Source organism: Equus quagga, chromosome 16 (assembly GCF_021613505.1).
Source record: "Equus quagga isolate Etosha38 chromosome 16, UCLA_HA_Equagga_1.0, whole genome shotgun sequence".
Taxonomy (NCBI): domain Eukaryota; kingdom Metazoa; phylum Chordata; class Mammalia; order Perissodactyla; family Equidae; genus Equus; species Equus quagga.
The window spans coordinates 7,586,937-7,602,123 of NC_060282.1; positions in this window are offsets into that span (position 1 = coordinate 7,586,937).

Sequence of the window (15,187 nt, forward strand, 5' to 3'; positions counted from 1 at the left end):
CCCCCCCCCCCCCCCCCCCGCATCAGAAGCCAGTTGCAAGTAGTAGGTACCCACAACTTCTGTCAGACTTGGCTACAAATCGGAGGTTCCCACGCCCCCGTCCTTAGGTTTGATTAATTGGCTAAAGCAGCTCACAGAACTCAGGGAAACACTTACTTACGTTTACTGGTTTATTAAAGGATATAATAAAAGGCATAGATGAACAGCCAGGGACCTGAGCACAGGAGCTTCTGTCTCTGTGGAGTCGAGATGTGCCACCCTCCCGATGTGGATGTGTTTGCCAAGCTGGAAGCTCTCCAAACCCCATACTATTGGGAGTTTATGGAGGCCTCCTCACGCAGGCGTGATCAATCATTAATTGCATTGCCAGCCCTTCTCCCCTCTGTGGAGAATGAGGGGTGGGGCTGAAAACTCCAAGCTTCTGATCATGGTGTGGTCTTTCTGGAGACCAGCCACCATGAAGGAGCCATCCAGGAGCCCACCTCATTAGAACAAAAGATGCTCCTAGGGCTCTTATCACTTAGGAAATTAGAAGGGTTTTAAGAGCTCTGTGCCAGGAACTGGGGGCAGAAACCAATATATATATTTTCCATTATCTCACAGACATCAAAAGAATAATTAACTTCCTTTGACTTAGTTTCCTCACCTGTAAAATGGGTTTAATAACAGCACCTGCTTCAAAAGTTTACTGTGAGAATTAAATGATTTAATACCTGTGGTACATTTTTAACCCTGTGGGGCCCATGATAATTACCTATTAGGTGTTAGCCTTCATTATGATAAATGCCCATGTCTCTGGGGTTCCATGATCCACTTTATTTTCACTACACTCTCCCTTGGGCAATTTTTAAATTTCCATTAGTTTCAGCTACTCTCTGTATACTGATGGTACCCATCTTCCCCCAAATGACCATACTAGGGACCATCAAGTTGTGCCATGCCCTCACTCCTGATTGACCTCTCAGTCCTAACTATTCCATTTCCTTAAACTATCTTTCCATTCAGAATCATTTTCATTACTCAAGGTAAAGGGCCTCACCATCAAAGATATTTACTGATCCATTCCCTTCTGCTTTGCCCTCATTGCTACTGGCCTCTTTGAATCACTCATTATTCCTTGTATCAACTATTTCAATATGCTTTTAACAAGCCCCTTATGCCTCCAGCCAGTGCCTTTCTAATCTACCCCAAATTCCTTTTAATTTTCCAAGTTATTATCAAAATTTTCATAATAATATGACTTAGTTTAATATTTTCTCGTAATTTAACTCAATACTATTTATCTAGTTTACTCATTCAATAAGTCTAGCAAGATTTATCTAGGTAGGATGTAAATTAAGCACATCACTTCTCTGCTTTCAAATATATCAGCCATTCCCCATTGCTACCAAATAAACCCAAGCTCCTCACAATGGTGTTCAGGGTCCGCCAACAGGATCACTGGAGACAAACACAATTACTTTGAATTCCTTAAAGAGACTGCTTCATGTCTCCATGCCTTTTTAGATAGCTCTCACTCTACCTAAAATGCTTTTTCCTCTCTCATCTGTCTGTAGAACACCTACCTATAGATAAAATGACAATCCAAACAGTATAGTTCTCATGATATCTTTTCTACTGATTTGTGTTTTTCTTTTTGCATAATACTCAGTCAACATGGTTTATAAAAGGTGTGATTAAGGTCTCATAAATTTGTGTTTTTGTGACTTTTTGTATAAAAGTGTCAGCAAATCAGAAAAGAATTTGTTGGCTGATCCCATATCTTGATGTGGGGTTTGCACAACCCGGTGAATGGTGGGTTTGAGATCTTTCTAAGGGAGACGGGGCAGTTCTTTAAGCTCTAGAGGACTAGGCAGGGAGTTCTGGATTGTTTGTTTCAAATCCAACCCTCATGGACTCTGATTTTGCTATCTGAGTTTGTCTGTGACCATGTAACTTTATATCCTAGCCTGCAGGAAAGGATTGTCCAAGCAGCATTTTCTCAAACCAAATTTGGAGAGTCAGTCAATGAACAAATCAGAAACCTAGATTATCTTTCCCTGGTAGTGACTATAGGTCTGAAAATATTAAAGGGATTTTTAAAAAGAGAAAACAAAATTATACAAGTAAAACTTAAGATTTATGCCTAGTGCGTAGGATAATGATGAACTTGAACAGCTGTGTGTTCAGGAAACACACAGTAATTGCACTTATCTTAGGCACACCAGGCTTCTTTATCCAAAGTAAACCAATCCAAAAGACTCAAATGGCATAGATCTTCCTATCCATGCAACACAAGCCAAGTGAGCCAGAATCAGGCCTGGTCTTATGCATCACAGGGGTGGTGCAAAAGATATGAGAAAAAGGCTGTAGTCACTGTGGCTGAGCCCCTGGGTACCAGACACCACACGGCATATTGCACATGGATCAACTCTGCCAGGATGGCCGCGCTGTTCCCATTTCACAAAGAAGGCTGCTGATCTTCAGAGAAGGTGAGAATCTTGATTCAAGCCACACAGCTTATAAACCAGATGTTGTGAAAACTACATGTAGTAATGCCTATAAACTGCTTAGAAAAATGACTAGCACATGGCATACATTCAATAATATTAGACATTAATATTATACTGGGCAAAATTTGACAGTTTGTAAAGTGTGTATGATGCATGTAATCATGGTGGTGAAATCACGTTTCAGAATAACATCAAAGAAGAAAAATTCTAGAAGAATAAGCAAAAAAGTGTTAGTGAAGAGGAGTGTTAGAGATTTGGTGAGGAAGGAAGACAATTTAATTGTATATTCTTCTGATAGTTTAAATTTTTTAGCATATGCATGTATATGTTTTATTAAAAAAAACCTGTCATTCTTTACCCCCCTGTAGATTAAGATCAGAATATAGATTCGAGTTCTAGGTCTAATGCTCTCAGTAGAAAAGGATGACACCTTGAATTGTAATTCGGGCTGGGGTGGTTGTGCCCTGGGAAAGAAGGTTACCCAATTATTAATCTTCAACTACTCAATCGTGTGCTTCTGCCAACTCCCGCAAGTCCATACCATATCCAGACAGCAAGCAGGCGGGAATACTGTCTTCCAAGCTCTCAACCTCAAAATAAATTTTCCCAGAGATCTAGTCAGCTTAAAGAGGTTACACTGAACCTCTGCTTTGTTTGTTAAATCTTAGCACCATGTGTATAAAGTTTTGTTGAATTACTTTCTTATTTTGTTTCAAATATGAACCACTTCATCATAATCGGTAAACTTTTATTTATTTTTTTATGTTCCATATTTTTGTTTCTTGTTTTTAAGAGCTTTATGGGGGCATAATTGATATACACTGAATTGCACATATTAAGTGTGTACAATTTGATGAGTTTGGACATGTGCAGATACCCATGATACCATCACCACAATCAAGATAGTAGACATAGTATCTATGGCTAAAAATACAGTGTTGTGTACTTCAAAATTTGTTGAGAGATCAAGAGGGTAGAACTCATGTTAAGTGTTCTTAACACAAAATAAAGGGCACATGGAAACTCAGGATGCTGTTGGATACGCCAATAAACTTTTATTGAATAAGAGATACTAACACTTACTGAGCATTTTCTAACCTATGAGCTCAATCCTATTATTGTTTTTGATTTAATAATATAAAATGGAAGTTTAGGCAATTAGGTGACACATTCAAGGTCACACAGTAAGCAGAGGAGACAAGACCCAAACCCAATCTGACTGACTCCCAAGGCCCATATCTCAACACTGCACGATGCTGCACAATAAATGAAAGCTATTCCTGTTTTTAGCCATTAACTGTTTTTAGAGTCATTGAATTCTCTCACACCTGTGCAAAATGTCTTGTGTCCCAAAAACCTCCAAAATATCTGCTTTATTTTTTTCTCTTCTCAAATATTTGACCATTACATGTAGACAGTGCACAGACCGCTGACCTTTCAATTCATCCAATCATGTTACTATGGAGCATGCCAGTGTAGATATTGACTCAGAGTGCCCTTGGACATGTTCCTTCTCTGTGTCCTTTAAGGGCTCCCAGGGTAATATTTTCTGTATTTTGAGTTGAAATGATGAAGGGTACTTATTCCGAAATGAGACTAAAACATATGTTTCTACCTCTCTCTGTTGTATCCCCGGAATTTGGAACTCCTTCATCAACTCTGAATTAGTCTGGAGGCTGGTGAGATCCTATTCTTTTTCTTTCACCATATAGCAGTGAAAAGCCTGGCTCTGGGCCCAAATTGTATCATATTTCCTTTCAATTGGAGTTTTGCTTTATTCCTTCCCCTCCGCTATGAGAGTGATTCCCTCCTAGAGCTGTGGTGCTTGGGTGCCATATAAATTAAAATTTAATATGTGTTATTATGATCACTATTATTATCATTACTGTTATTAATAATGTTCTTTTTGGCAGCATTTGGAAGCCATTCCAGCGGTGACATTTGGCTCCCGGGATAATGGATCTTTTTATGTACAGGCTTGTAGACTTGATGCCTGCTGTTTTCATTGCAGCGAGAGCAATTTCCTGACATCAGGAGGGCTGCAGAGCTGGGAAACTCTGCTAGCCTTGGTTGTATTTTCCAACGTGAACCAAAGCTCTTTGGGTGACCAAGATGGAAAGACTCTGCCATGGTCATTGATGGAAACAATGAACCCATGCAACTATTTTCTCATTCACTCATTTAATAAAAGTTCATCATTCCCTTGTAGATCACATATTTTATTCCTTTTATAATAAAATATCGGCCAAGCACTGCTGAAAATGCTGGGGATAATATGGTGAGCAAAAATCACTCTTCCCGCCATCCTGGAGGTAATAGTCTTTCAATCACATGTAAAAGACAACCAAGACAAGTGCTATGAGAATCAGATATGTGAGAGTGATGGGGGGGGGCGGAATTTGTAGGTGTTAGTGAGGATGACTCTGAGTAAGTGATACTGGGGCTAGAATCTTAAAGCTGAGTAGGAATTAACCAAACACAGGAAGAGAAGAGCATTCCAGAGAGACAAAGCAACGTGTGCTAGAGCCCAATATGACAATGAGAAAACCTCCCAGCCCTGATTCCACTCGAGGAGGCTGTGCTAACAAAGGCATCTGATGAAGGCTGTCAGGCGTGAACTGGAGTAAGAGGATGTGAAGTGAAACATATATGGACACTTGTCAATTCAACCTTGCTCATACAGTATGGAGACACGACATGCTAATAGTTTGTTAAGTTCCACATGTGAGAAAAAACATGATTAGTTTTCGGAGAAGAAAGAGACAGTTTACAGCCATCAGCTACTGAGAAAGTTCCCTGGGGCAGGTAGAATTTGAACATAAATGCTGCCAATCCAGCTTCTAGATCAATGTTGGGCCTAGACAGTATTGGACTGGACAACGGCTCCAAGAGTTCAGTTTGGGCATCAGGACAGAGCATGCATTAGCAGGCTGCAGGCTATGAAGTCAGAAAGGGTAATCAGAAAATAACATTCGGGGAGAAGATGACCCAAAAGTTGTCCAGCCAAGTTGTGGTCCACACAGAAGAGCCTCATTGCAGGTCAGTGGGCTGGAATCCAGGACACCCGGAAAAAGGAACGTACAAAGCGGAAAGTAGAAGATGAGTGAGAAAAACCTCCCTGGTCAGCAGGAAGTAGCCCAACACTGTTTTGAGCTGATGTTGCAAGCTCTGACTTGAGCGAAGAGAGAGCCAGGAAAGATCCAACCAGTCTGGATAGCTTTCCTCCAGCCCAGACTCAAGGCCACACTGCTCTGGCAGGCAGAACTTTGACAAGCATCTACATCATCTGATTTGCAACCTAATGTTACTTTATTCCTTTGTCTTATTTTTATTTATTTCCTTGTTTTTACCAAACACAACTTGCTTGGCCCAACTTGAGTTTTCCAACCCTGATGGTATGAGCAAAACAGCGGCTATGGAAGGAGAACTCTCCGGAGTCCAATATGCAATGGCTACATTTTTCATGAGCCTGAGGGTTCTTGGAATCATAACTCCCAATAGTTAAGTATCCTCCGGAAAGTAGCGCAATGGAAAATTACTTTTTTCTTTGAGTGTTTAACCTAATTTATAGAGAATAAATTCCCTTAAACGTTTTAGAGATTTTCTGTTTCAGACTCACTGCTAAGTTACTCTGGAAGTTAAACTCAAAATTGTTCTCTCCTATTTTCCTGGTAACTAAGAATCCTGAGAAGGCTGAGCTGGCACGTTTCAATGCTGCTGTATCTGTGCTCAAGACATGTGCAGCTGCCTCTTCTATTCACATTTCCTTTGTATAGAGTGAAAATGCTTTCAAAGCACTTTTATTTTCTCCTTTGTCCCCACCATTCTATCACCAGGGAGCTCTTTCTAGTCACATTCTACTACAGGTGATGAAGCTGTAGGTGTGTGATGAAGGAAACTCCCCAAGGCCCCAGAGACAGCCCAGGTCTGTCTGATCTCATGTCCTGTGCTCCTTCTGCTTCATCATGAAGAATTCCTCTCCAATTTGAGTGCTGGAGAGCCCTGTGCTCTTAGTGGTCACGGCCTTCTTGGGGATGTGAGAACACTGTGGAGATAGATACTCAGAGGGATGTCAGGTGTATCAAGTCAGACTCTCCTGCCCCTTCACTCTGCATCACCAGGGGAAACAACTGTTTGTGACAAAACCACCTGGAGCTTCAGATAACCTATGAGCATATAAACTCTAGAGGCTCAGTTTTGGTGATTATCATAATTTGGCTGTAGCCATTCAATCATTCATTCAAAAACAAATTGCATTTATTTCTTGCAAGCTTTTTCTGAGGCAGCCACTTGTCTGTCGTTATTTTCTTTCAAGCCACAGCCTAACTTAACTAGATTAATATCTCCCCAACTGGACCTCTAGAGGTGCATTTAGTGCACGTAGGTTTGCTTCTGTATCCATTTTACACAAGGACATAAACTTGGGATCAAGTAAACATGCATTAAGTGACACACTAAATGTAAAGTCCAAATTAGTGAGCAGTCATTCAGTCTCAGGAATCTTTCTTGCTCTCAGTGAGATAGACACCTAATATATGCTTCTTCCATCCTCATTCTTCTAGCTGCTGCTCTCGCCCCTTCTGAAATCATACCTAATCTCTCATTTTGTGTGTGTGTATCCATTACCTTTTTATCATTAAAATAGGTGATTTTAGTACTTTTGTCTTTTAACCTTCATCTTATCTTCACAGGTGGTTGATCTGCTACCTTTACTATATTTTTACCTTTACCAGTGATTTTATTGCCTGTTTTGCTGGGGGGGGGGGGGGGTTTGATAATTTTCTTATCCCTATTTGTGATCATTGCTTTCCCACTTAAATAAGTCCCTTCAGTATTTCTTGTAGAACTTGTTTCTTGGTGATAAACTCCTCTAATTTTTGCTTGTCTGGGAAGCTCTTTATCTCTCCTTCCATTCTGAATGATACCCTTGCTGGATAGAGTATTCTTGACTGTAGGTTTTTTCCTTTCAGCACTTTAAATACATCATGCCATTCTCCTCTCGCCTATAGGGTTTTGTCTGAGAAGTCTGCTGATAGCTTTATGGGCTTTCCTTAGTATGTCACTTGTTGCCTTTCTCTTGCTGCATTTAGGATTCTCTCTTTATCTTTAATTTTGGATATTTTAATTATAATGTGTCTTGGTGTGGGCCTCTTTGGGCTTATCTTGTCTAGAGCTCTCTGTGCTTCCTGTACTTGAATGTCTGTTTCCTTCCTTAGGTTAGGAAAATTTTCTGCTATTATTTCTTCAAATAAATTTTCTCCCCTTTGTCTCTCTCTTCTTCTGGGGCACCTATAAGGCGAATGTTAGTGTGTTTGATATTGTCCTAGAGTTCCCTTAGACTGTTCTCATTCTGTCTTTTTCTTTTTTTCTGTTCAGTTTGGATGATTTCCTCGAGTCTTTCATCTAGCTCACTGATCCATTCTCGTGTATCATCTACTCTGCTATTGAGTTCCTCTAGAGAATTTTTCATTTCCAGTATTGTATTCTTCATTTCTGATTGGGTCTTTTTTATATTTTCTAGTTCTTTGTTGGTGAGCACACTGTGTTCATCCTGTCTTCTCCCAATATTGGTGAGCATCCTTATGAGTTTTTGTTTGAACTCTTTGTCAGGTAGGTTGCTTATTTCTGTTTCATTTAGTCCTTTTTCTGGGGTTTTGTCCTAGTCTCTTGTTTGGAATGTATTCCTTTGTTTCCTAATTATGCCTCTTTCTCTGTGCTTATATCTATGTATTAGGTGAGTTGGCTATGTCTCCTGATCTTGGAGAAGTGGCATTATGTAAGAGATGCCTTTTGAGGCCCAGCAGTGTGCTTCCCTCTTGTCACCAGTCCAAATGATCCAGGAGTGACCCCTTTGTGGGCTACTTGTGTCATTCTGCTGTGGCAGGGTTGCTCCCACTGCAGGTACCCAGGGTATCTAATCTTTCCTTCCCTGGCCAGCTGTTTGTACAAGTGGTTTGGGGAGCCTCAGCACCATTAACTACAAGGTCTAACAGCATAGTCCTGTTGCAGTTTTCCTCTTAATTGGGTAAGTATCCAGTGTAGTTGGTTGCTAGGCTCAGGGGCATACAGTTACTAGAGGCCTCAGGCCTACAAGACTGTTGTCAGTTCTCTTAGGAGTGCAGCTGAGGGGGGCTGGCCCTAGGTGTGGGAGCACTCAATTGTTTCAGGCTTTGGAAGGTGGGACTGATCCTTCTTATGGCTATTTGTGAAGCACAGGTCTTCTGCCACCAATAAGTGTCACCCCCCCCCCCCACAGGACCACACACACTGTCAACATAGTCCTGGTCCATGCACACTTCCCAAGCCCCTGGAGTGTATCCTTATGCCCCACTGCAGAGGCCCCCCACGTCTCCACCAATGGCCCCTACAGTTCACTTGGTCCTCACACAGGCCCTGCTCCACAGAGGCAGACACACTACCCTGCCTGTAGAGGATCAAGGCACCCAGTCAATGCAGGCCAACAAGTAGCCTGGGGGCTTGCTGTTGTGCGGGGCCAGTCCCTAAAGAGGGTTGCCTGCCCTGGCTAAACTGGATTAAATCTGTGCTCTAGTAGGTGTGGCAGACCCCTGGGCTAACAGGCCAGGGGAAGAATTTCAGTGGCAGCTGCCAGGGTCTGTGTCAGCACCTTGGACCAGGTCACAACAATGGCCACCACCAATGTCTCAGGCTCCAGAGAGGTCTCTCCTCTCACCAAGATGCACCCAGAGCCTACTAGGTGAGTCTCTTTTCACCAAAGGACTGTCAGCCTTCTATCTGGTGATTTTAGGTTGCTGAGACAGGTGAGTTTGTGTGTGGGCCCTTTAAGACCCGGGTCTTTTTGGCTTTTGTCTGATAGCTTTTCTGGGGGTATCCCCACTGCAGTTAATAGCCAGCAAAGCCAGATAATAAGACCCTCGTCTCAGTTGGGCTGAGTCTGAAGTATGCTTATAGCAGTATCAACCCCCACTCTGGAACTCACTCCTCCAGGGAGGGCTCCATACCTTAGGGTGGTTCCCGCCTGGCCAGCTGAGAAACTCTGCTGCTCCTGAAGGTGGCTTTTTTTCTCTCCATAAGGAATTTCTGCCTCTTCTGCCTTAGGACTGACCCTTGTTGTGGGGGTTCCTTTTATCTAGTTTTCAGTTTTCTATCCAGTGTAATTTTTCCAAAAATAGTTGTAACTTGGTTGTGTTTGTGGGAGGAGATGAGTTCAGAATCTGCCTATGCCACCACCTTGACGAGATCTCCCTCTCTTATTCCTTCTAAGACTCATCAAAATGTATTCCTTTTGATCTCTTTTGTTATATGTATTTGTGTGTAAATACCAAAATGTGTGTAAATATCAGAAATATGATCTCAGATACCACTCTGTATGTAATTGCAAATTCTGAAACATATTATAATACTATGACACGTGAATCCTCATCTGACCAAAAAGTAGGTGAATGTAGATAATGAAGCAATGTCCATTTCTGGCACTTTCACTTGCCAAGTGCCTTGACAGACCCTCTCCCACTATGTGAACCATCCTGAAGAGCATATGCCTCTTAAAGTAGTATCCTTCTCCCAAAAGGTAAGGGATATTTTCAATTATTTCTCCATCCCAAGTAAGAAAGGTGAAACAAAAAAAAAAAGAACCAAAGCTAAAGTACTGTGCAGATGAGGTCCACATTTTTACAGGTAATTGGGTTGTTCCCTAAAGTCTGGGGCTGATAACTGCACACTGTCTACATGGGAGCCTGGGACAATGTTGAGGTGGGAGATGAAAGCCTTGGGTTCCAATACTGAGCCAAGACTTTTAAGGGATGTTGAAGTGGTCTCTGGCTGTTAGCAGCCCCTGGAAGCCAGAAGAAACATGTAATCCTTAGAGGAAAGTTTCCCCAATGTCAGCCTTGCAGATTCTGACAAATTAATATCAAGCAATTATCTCAAAATCAATGATCAGAAAGTACCCTGGATGCCAAACCACCATGAAGGAGAGTCAGCACAAACTAGAAAAAACGCATTTAAGTCTCCAAGAATTTCAGTTATTGGAATTGTAAGATAGAGAATATTAAATCACCATGTATAAAATGTTTAAAGAAGTAAAAGCATCATCACAAAGATGAGCAAACAAGACAGTACCAGGAATTAAGGGACAGATATAAAATATACTCCAACTTCTAGAAATGAAATATATTTGTGGAAAATAAAAATTCAGTGAATAGTGATTTCACCATGGCCATGCGAGAGAAATTATTATCAGACTTCTCCAACTACCCTAAACAAATATAAAATAAAAAATAAAAAAAAAAAATGAGGCATGTTTTTAGAAACTGGAGAAGAGGTAGATGAAGAATCTAGTCTTAATAAGAAGAAAAACTGCTGATCTGAGGCTGTGATGACCCTCACCTCCTGAGTACGTGTTCTTAACCACAGAGCAGGGCCCAAGCACAAGCCAGAATTGAGCTGAGTGGAGATAGCATACAACGTTGTTTGTAGATGCTGGAAGTTGCAGGGAAAGCCACCAGAGAGGGTGGAATTGTCCACAGAGGTGGCCCCAGAAGATGAGTGAGGGTGATTATAGGTCTTAGCAGAAAGTTAGGATGGACATTTACAGGAGGAGACTTATCATGCTTAACAAATAGTAGCTGCTGCAGGGCTGAAAGCTGAAGAGAAATCTAGAGGTTACACAATGCCAGGAGATGTTGGAGTTCCAGATCAGCAGAGAGGAGAGAATTTACTGAGCAATTTGGATATTCAGGTGAGACCCTAGAGAGGCTTCACTTTAAGAATTAGGCCTTCCTTAATAAGGACCATTCCTTATTAATAAGAGGGGTAAGGGGAAACAGACACTTTTTTTTAAAAAGTATAAAAACAAACACAACAGGATTAAGAGGATAGAATCAATACTTTGACTGCCTTCTCTTTAAAGGAAGACCACACAATGCACACTTCCTACAACATACCACACACCCAGCATACCACAAAAATTTCTAGACATGTGAGGATGCAAGAAAATATGACAAATAATTTAAGAAAAAGAAACTAATAGGAACAACCACAAGATAACATGGGAGACAACAGCAGAGTAGAGCTTTAAAAGAGCCATATAATATACGTAAGGATATAAAAGAAAATATAGACATAATGAGTGAATAGATGAGGGAATCTCAACAAGGAAAAAACTAAAACAGAAAATCTAGAAAGAAAAAAATAAAATATTAGAAATAGAAACTGTACTGGATAGCCTTAACGGCAGATTGGAAGAACAGAAGAAAGAATCAGTGAATTTGAGGGCTAATTGATATAATGTTGAAGTCAATGAACAAAGTGGAAAATGTTTTTTTTTTTTTTTTCAAATGATCAGGGCCCTGGTGAAATTTGGGATAATTTTAAGCAGTCTATCATATCAGACTCCTAGAAAAGAGAATAAAACTAATGAGGCCTAAAAAATATATAAAAATTAAATCAAGGCCAAAATTTCCTCAAATTTGGTAAATAATAATACAGTCAAGCACCACATAACAATGTTTCCATCAATGACAGAGCACATATGTGATGGTGGTCCCATAAGATTATAATGGACATGAAAAATTCCTATCACCCAGTGACATCCTAACCATTATAACATCACAACACAATGCATTACTCATGTGTTTGCAGTGATGGTGGTATATACAAACCTACTGTACTACCAGTCATATAAAAGTATAACAGTGCAATTATGTACAGTACATAATACTTAACAATGATACTGAGTAACTCTGTTATTGGTTTACGTATTTGCTATACCATACTTTCTATTGTTATCTTAAGGTGTACTCTTTCTACTTACAAAAAAAGTTTACTGTAATATAGTACGCCATGTTATACCAGTCGCAGCCTCATACAACTCATGTTTATTGAATCTCTTGATTCCCTAGTTTTCTCTTGTGCTTGATTTAATCTCACATTGTTTTGTTCATCATGGCCCCTAATCATACAAAATCCACCTAATGCTGCCAGTAAGAGGCCACATCGAGTGATTGACCCAGAAGCAAAGTTAAGAGTGATTATGGACTATAAAAGTAGAAAATGAGTGATGGTTATTGCTTGCCAGTCAGCAGGTCCCATTCCACCATAGCTACGATGTCGAAGAACAAGAACAGAATGACAGAATTTGTTCAAGGATCTGCTTCACTGAAGGCAAGAAAACTAACAAAAACTTTGAGAAGGGCCTATAACAGACGTGGAGAAACTTCTAATGATCCTAATTGAAAGCAGACATAGAAGGGTATCCCTTTCATCACCACAACGACCATGCTGGTCAAAAAGTTTATTTGTGATCTTGAAAGAAAAGGCTGGACCTGAGCACGATGGTGAATTTACAGCTAACTCTGGGTGTTTTAAATGATTCAAGAATCATTATTCATTACATAATGTGAAAGTGAGTGGTGAGTCTATGAGTGTGGATGTGGAGGCAGCTGAAGGATTTTTGGAAATTCTAGATAAGCTGATTGTGAAGGAAAATTACTTGCCAGAGCAAATATTCAGTATTGATGAAACTTCTCTATTCTGGAAACAAATGGCTGAAAGGACTTTCATTTATAAAGAGGCCAAGTCAATGCTGGGTTTCAAGGCTTTTAAGGAGAGAATAATAACCTTGCTTGGGGGCAATGTTGCAGGCTATAAATTGAAACTTTTTGTCATCTGGTACAGTGAGAACCCCAGGGTCTTCAAGCATACGAATAAGCACACAGTGCCAGTGTACTAGAGGAGCAATAAGAAGTCATGGCTGACCCAGCTCCTCTTCTAAGATGCCCTCCTGAATTGCTATGCCAGTGAAATGGAGAAGTACTTTTTAGAGAATAATACACCTTCCAAGATTTTACTTATTGTTGATAATTCTCCTGGACATCCTCCTTTTGTTGGTGATCTTCATTCCAATGTCAAAGTGGTGTTTCTCCCTCCAGATATCACCTCTTGGATCCAACCAATAGGTCAAGGAGCTGTAGCAGCTTTTAAGGCCTACTATCTGAGGAGGACCTTTGCTCAGGCTATTGCTGCAACTTAGGAAGACATTGAGAAGGTACTGATGCAATTCTGGAAGGATTACAACATCTATGACTGCATCAAGAACCTTGCTTGGGCTTGGAGTGATGCCACCATGGAATGTATGAACGACATCAGGAAGAAGACATTCAAGAGGTCCATCCATGACTTCAAAGGATTTGCCAAGGATAAGGAGGTTGCAAAAATTAACAAGCCTATGGTTGAGATGAAAAACAACTTAAAGCTGGGTGTGAATAAGAAGGACATTGAGGATTTCCTCAAGATGGTTCCTGAATAATTGATTAGGAGTTGTTGGAACTGGAACAGGAACTCGTAGCTGAAGAAGAGGCAAGAGAAAGGGAAATTGTAGGAGAAGAAAAAGAAGAAGAACCCTCAAGAAAATTCAGTGAAATGTTGAGCAGAAGCTGTTATAGACCTCAATGACTTCCTTAAAAAGTGTAGCAAAATGGAACCCAAGACTGAAAGGTTCTCATTAATAAAGAGGGATGTTCATGGTGTATTATCTGCTTACAAGCAAGTCTATGATGAGAAAAAGAAACAAACCAAGCAAACCACCATGGACATATTGCTGAAAAGAGTCACACCTCCTCTAGGAGAGCCTCAGGCAGGTCCTTCAGGAGGTATTCCAGAAGAAGACATTGTTATCATAGGACATGACATCTCTGTGTGTGTTATTTCCCCGGAAGACCTTCCAGTAGGACAAGATGTGGAGGTGAAAGATGGCAATATTGATCATCCTGACCGTGTGTAAGTCTGGGCTAATATGTGTGATGTGTCTTAATTTTTAAGAAAAAAGTTTAAAAAGTAAAAAAAATGAAAAAATTTAAAAATAAAAAAAGATTGTAGAATAAAAATATAAAGAAAGAAATATTTTTATACAGCTATACAATGTGTTTGAGTTTTAAGCTAAGTGTTATCACAAAACAACCAAAGTGTCAAAAATAATTTTAAAGTTTATAAAGTAAAAAAGTTACAGTAAACTAAGGCTAATTTATTATTGAAGAAAGAAATTTTTTCTTTATAAATTTAGTGTAGCCTAAGTGTACAGTGTTGATAAAGTCTACGGTAGTGTCTGGTAGTACCCAAGGCCTTCACTTTCACTCACCCACCAGAGTGGCTTCCAGTCCTGCAAGCTCCATTCATGGTAAGTGTCCTATATGGGTGTTCCATTTTTTGTCTTTTATACTGTATTTTTACTGTACCTTTTCTACATTTAGATATGTTTAGATATGAAAATACTTACCACTGAGTTTCAGTTGCCTACAGCATTCAGTACAGTAACATGCTGTGCAGGTTTGTAGCCTAGGAGTAACAGGCCATACCATAAGCCCAGACTTACCACAGTAGGCTATACTATCTAGGTTTGCGTAAGTACACTCTACGTTCTTCACATGATGGTGAAATTGCCTAACGACACAATTCTCAGAATGTATCCCTGTTTAAGCAAATATTTCTGCAATAATAGTAATAGGGTTTTTTATATATAACACCATATATAAAAAGATACATGCACCTGTGTGTTCATTGTAGCATTATTTACAATAGCCAAGATATGGAAACAACCTAAGTGGTCATTGATCGATGAATGGGTAAACAAATTGTGGTATATCGACATATATATGTAGATATACAATGGAATATTACTGAGCCACAAAAAAGAATGAAATCTTGCCATTTGCAACAGT